Source organism: Tupaia chinensis, unplaced genomic scaffold, assembly GCF_000334495.1.
Source record: "Tupaia chinensis unplaced genomic scaffold, TupChi_1.0 Scaffold146525_1, whole genome shotgun sequence".
NCBI classification, from domain to species: domain Eukaryota; kingdom Metazoa; phylum Chordata; class Mammalia; order Scandentia; family Tupaiidae; genus Tupaia; species Tupaia belangeri.
This window is the reverse complement of record NW_006206380.1, coordinates 1,074,000-1,080,020: the sequence shown is the minus strand read 5'-3', so window position 1 is coordinate 1,080,020 and position 6,021 is coordinate 1,074,000. Positions and strand designations below refer to the sequence as shown.

Here is a 6,021-nt window from a genome sequence, read left to right as displayed (position 1 = left end):
ATTTAAATATATATACCACATTTATATGTTTATATATTTAAATGTGTAATATATATTTAAATATGGAATTACATATATAAACATACATATATACACATATATACATATGTGTGTGTGTGTGTGTGTGTATATATATATATATGTATGTATCAATGTACGGGAATCTTTAAAGAAAATTGAGGCCAAAATCTGTTAATTTTAACATCATAGGAAATAATTTCTCTGTATGTGGAACCTTGATAAAATAAAAGATTATTGACACTACCATTTATTTGGGGGTCTTTTTCAGTATCTTTTACCTGTCTTGTTTGCATGGACAATTGTTAATTTTTACATTGTATTTCAGAAGTGTGTAAATTGGTTGTAGGAGACTGTTGGCATGTTTTCCCACAGGAACATGTTGTTAACAGTAGTTACATTTTTAGACCAGTGCACAATAGCAAGGTCTGATGATGAAGAGCCTAACCATTGTCTGTAAAACTGTCCTATTTTAAAATGCATTGAGGTTTCAACCAGTAACTAGCTTGGTTTCTGTGAGTGGTGGAGATGGGGCCTAGAAAAAAGAAACATGGGCTCTGTGGGCTCCTGGGGAGATAGTTTTTATAATAGAAGGGGGAAAATAGGGTTAAGTACAAAGCTCTGGTAGTGAGAGCTCTTGCAGAGACTGTTTCAATTAGGTCTATAGGGAATAGGAACTTCAAAGGACATCACCCCTCAGGAAGCCACAGTATTAGCTCTTGTCTGTATTCTGTCAGGATCAGAGAAGAAGTGTTACTTGACATGGAATGTGTATTGATTATTTCTTGGGAAGAGTCATAAAGAACAGCCTGCATCATGCATAATGTGAATTTTTTGTTAGTTAGTGGTGTTAGAATTTGTGTACTTGTTTGGTTGATTTTTGGTGAGTGGTTGCTCCTTTTCGGAGGAGTTGATTATAGACTTTTCAAATTGCATATTCTACTAAAACTCTGGTATTTTTATTTTGGAGTTGATTATAGACTTTTCAAATTGCATATGCTATTAAAACTCTGATATTTTTATTTCCTTATAGCAATACTGGTTTTGTTTAAGACTGTTAGTTTTGAAAGTAATACAGTTCAGTAAAGAAATGTTTGGAATTAAATCCAAAACCTTAAAAATTTAACCAGGATGGCACATATATCACACATTTGGAAAAATTGCTCTTCCATTAATTTTTCATGGGACTCTGTAGTAATAGAGGAAAGAACTTGAGCTTTGGAGGCAGATGAATCTGAATTCCAATCTAACCATCCCATTCTGTCTGTCTGGCCCAATGCCTGTTAACTAAACTCTTTAAACCTCATTTTTTTTCATCAAAGTGGGAGAAAAAAAAATCGTCAAGAGTTTTTATGAAAAGAAAATGCTGTGTAGGGTTTTAAGCACTTCTCAAGGGGTTTCATACATTTCCCATAATTACCATCATGCCCTTTTCTCTGTCCCTAAATTCTGAATTATTGTCACCTGTGCTGAAACTTTGGGATTTAGATAGCCATGACCATTGCTCCAGTTTACCCTGTTATGAGCAGTTTTTCTTAAAATTTCCTCTCTAAATCTGATCTTTTCATCTAAGTGTAGTGGAGCTCTCGCTCCATACATTTGTATTCACAGATAGACTAATTCAGAGATAAGGTATAAGGTTATATTTAAGAATGCTTTGAGTGATAAGAAGAAACAAATATTTTCATTCATTGTAACTGGCTACTGAGGTGTTTCATTGACTTATTATTATTATTATTATTATTATTATTTTTACTATTTTGAACACTTGTCTTGGTAGGAGTAGGTTCAGTTCATCCAGAATTGACTACAAGGTAGTGCATTACATAGTGCTGTAATGTGAAAGTCCTAACGATATACCACAGAGTCCCACCCTACTCCCATGGACTTATTTTCAGGTGGACAAGACAGGTATGTGTGGAAATTGTGATGAGAAAGGCATAAGACCATTAAGAATGGGATAGTTGTGGTGGTGGTTTAGTGATGGATCTGGTAAGGCCTTGTGTAGGAGGTAGAATTTGAGCAGAGCATTAGAGAGTGGTAGTATTTTCAGGCAGAAATGAAAGGAATATATTTTGGGTGAATGGGGCCAATATAAGCAAGCATGAAGGTGTACTGCAAAAAAAAAAAAAGAATATGGTATTGCCAGGGTATAAATTTGTGATGTAAGACTTGGGGCAAAGCGACAAATGAGATAGGGAATGCATTAAAGATAGGTGAGGCCCAGATTTTATGGGGCTCTTAAAACTTAAGGGTTCATTTTTATTTTATAAATGGGACTTACTGAAGGTTCTTGAGAGACATGAGTGATGTTATCAGACTTGCACTGCGAGAACTGTTGTGTTTAGGATGGATTTTTTTGTTTTTTAGATTTTTTGTTATAGGGCACATGCGCTCACTGGAGAGAGACAGAAAGTGAAGTGAAAAAAAAAAAAGTCACCCCTCCCCAGGGGTGATAACGCGCTACAATCCTCCTCTTCCATTCTCGCCTCAGGAATTTGGCCATGTACGCATGCACTTGTGCCTGGCATGTTTCTTAAGCTACCGAGTCTGGGACTCAAACCACAGAGTTGGCCATGTGGGAACCAGTGCCTTACCACAGAATCTGCTGGCCCTAGGATTTTTTAAAAAGAATTATTTTACTTACTTACTTACTTACTTACTTTATTTATTTAAATTTGACCAGGGAGAGAGAAAGTGAGAAAGCACGCTGCCAGGTCTGGGACTCAAACCGTGGATTGGCCATGTGGGAGTTCCAGCACCCTTAACCACCACGCCACCTGCTGGTCCCCTCAGGATGAATTTTAATGGTGGAGATACTGAAAGTGAGGAATACCAGCTGTTAGGGTATTGTATTAGTGGAAGTAGTAGTGAAAATTTTGAATTACAGCAGAAGATGTACAAAGGAGGTAAGGGATCAGAGAGATCTGGCAGAGGATAAATATTTAGAATTTTGTAACTGCTTTTTTCTTTTTTAAGAGAGAGATTTTTGCTATAGGGCATGGTGTTCGATGGAGAGACAGAGACAGAGAGACAGAAAGCAAGAAATCACCCCTCCCCCCCGGGGGGATGGCCATGCCACAGTCCCTTACTCCTCCATTCCTCTCTTTGGATTTTGGGCATGCATGCATATGCACCCATCATGAGTTTTAAGCTGCTGGTTCTGAGACTCAAACCTCAGTTAACTACATGGGAATCTTGTGACATAACCATTATGTCATCTGCTAGTCTTGAATTTGGTAACTGTTTAGATGTTGGGGAGTAACAGGGAAGAATAAACAAGTGAGATTAGGAGCATTGGGTTGAAATGAACTCAGTTTAACAGATACTTAATTCATGCCTGCCAATGTAAGTCTCTGCTAGCCACTAGACCAATATACAAATAAATAGGTGTTGGCAGCATAGGGAGATAGAAATTTAAAATGAACTTTCTGTTCTCTGATATTGTCTTGAACAATAGCAGACCACTTTAAATATTTCTGGTCATGCATAGCATGCTTAAAATTTTTACTACAAAAGGTGAATACACTTAATACTAGCTAAAAAGTTTGTTGTGCTTTTTACATGGTCCTTAGGCCTTTGTTTCACAATGCTTCTTAAATAGTAAGCAGCCCCTGAATATAGATAGTTTTTCTAGTGACTGGTGCTCCTTTCTGGAATATGGGAAAGAGAACAGAGATACCTGTATTTTCTGGATGCTTTCACCAAGTTTATTTGGAATAAACAAAGGAGAGGGATCAGAAGGCCCTGGCTCCTCTTTCCCCACACAGATGCTTTCCCAATTCCTCCAAGTTTGTTTTTCTTTAAACCAATTTGCTCTGGAAATATTCAGGTCAGTTCCTTCAGAGAAGAGCCTCTGTATTTCCCTGCCTTGATTAGTTCATCAAGTGAGCTAATCATTACCTTGCCGTTCAATAATAAGGCCTACTAATGGTACAGTTGCATTCTTGGGCCATTTTGTTTCAATTCCACCCCTTTTAATCTCTCTCTCACCTATAAATTTGAGGAGGAAATACAAGATGTTTTTCTCTTCCTGTAATTCCCCTCTTGATGGGTACTGGCATTGTATGATCAGCAGTTCTGAAGATTTAGTAAGCATGCAGAATCTTCATAAGCATTTTAGTGCTTTGTCAGAATTTGCTATATGTTTACCCATTTATGTTTTTTCCTAGAATTATTTACTGTTCTTGCTGATAAGGTTTTCTTTGTATAGTTTGTTTTCTTTTTGTTTTTAGGTAGGAAATATTAAAAGAAAAATAAATGAGCCAATTTAATAGAATTTTAATAGAGCAAATTTTAACATGATTTAAATCGGGCAGTTGTCTCTGGACTTCTGGACAACTCTGGCCAGCCTCGTGGTCAACTCCGCCTTTTAAGTCCTCAGAACAGGAAAGTGTCATACACAAAATGTAAGTGAGTGATTGAGGTAGAGAAATCATTGGTTACGTTTTAAAGTTTGTCTGCATAAACGGGGGTTGGGGGGGTGGAATCCTGTGATTGACTAAAGTCTAGCTTCTGTGATTGGTTGTAACTTAGCAACTAGTGCAGAAAAACAACCTAACATTTACAATTTCGGCATATCCATAGGAAACAAAGTGTGGGAGTACAGCTGCTGTTTTAGGCTAAAATAGTTTAATTTAATGATTTACCCCCTTTTGGTCAGCCTCTCAAATATCTGAGAGAGTGACCAAAATTTAGGACACTTTCTGTCACTATTATAAATGACACTTTTTTGTTTTTAGCATAGAAATCAGAAGGTTTTTTTTTTTTTTTTAGTATGGAATTTACAGGTCACAATATCACACAATTCAAACATGATGTCATACAGTTCAAACAGGAATTTTCTTGAGATTTTATAGATCAGACTGAAACAAAACCATTTAGCATTTGATAGATGGCTGTGTGCCAAGCATTTAAGACTGGAGAGGAGAGAGCACACCAGGAGGACTAATGTGATGACTAAGGTATACCCCTTAACAAAAGTTTTTATGAAATAAGCTGAAATGAATTTAAACAGGTTAAGGTTTAGGCTGTATAGTTAACTTAATAGTATTTGAGCTTAGTTGTCTAGAGTGTGATGATAATTGAAGACCATAGTTTTTTGTAAAATGGCCTGATTAAAAAGGTATTTATCTTTGTTGTTAGTCTAGTAATACAAGTTGTAACAACTTAGAGGCCTATTGGGAGAAATACAAAGATCAAAAAACCTTGAGAAATACATGTCTGGTGGCTCAGTCTAAGAAGCAGCAGTATCAGCCACTTTTTCAATGAAAGTTTTTTGGTATTGAAGTCAGGAGAGTGGTAGGTACAATGTTTAGTTTTCTTTTATATTAAACATAAGCTCTTAACTTCAACAAAAAGGATATTTGAAGCTGTATGATATTTTATTTTATTAAGCGTTTTGTTAAACTTGTATGTTAATTATTTACCTTTTGAAGGGTAGCTTTTATCTACCTGAAACTCTAGGAGGTCTTATTGGCTATAAATTGAAAAACTTGTTTTAGTTTATGGATAATCTTTAAATATAACCAGTATCGCATTACTGTTAAAAGTAAATCTGTAGGAACTTTATTGAAGTTTATTTGTATTAGTCTATAAACTTAACAACTGTTTTGACTTTGTGTTAGGACATAAGTTTAAATTAAAGTTAAGTATTGATTATGGTCTCATGGATATTTTTGTGGGGAAGAGGAAATAATTAAGACAATACGAATTGAGATAAAAAAAGAAAAAGATAATGTAAAATTTGTATGAAGGCAGAAAAGTCTTGATTTGTGATATTGGGGTATGTCTGTCTATGTCTAAGATGTTTGTTTTGAAGAAATTTTTTTGGTCAGTTTTACCTTTAAGTCTCCCAAAGGTGTACCATTTTTTAAAATCTAAAGTAGCTCCTGGGATCCAGCAGTTAGCATAATGGCTTTGTCACTGGACTCCCACGTAGTCGACCGCGGTTCGCGTCCTGGACCCAGTGGCTTAGAAATCATGCCGGGTGTCTGTGCGTGC

General features: G+C 36.1%; 1 protein-coding gene across 1 annotated transcript in view; it reads left to right on the top strand.

Moving 5' to 3' along the window:
• RPS6KA6 (ribosomal protein S6 kinase A6) overlaps positions 1 to 6,021 on the top strand; it is a 174,127-nt gene that overhangs the window by 2,177 nt on the left and 165,929 nt on the right. The gene's annotated exons all lie outside the window — the stretch shown is intronic.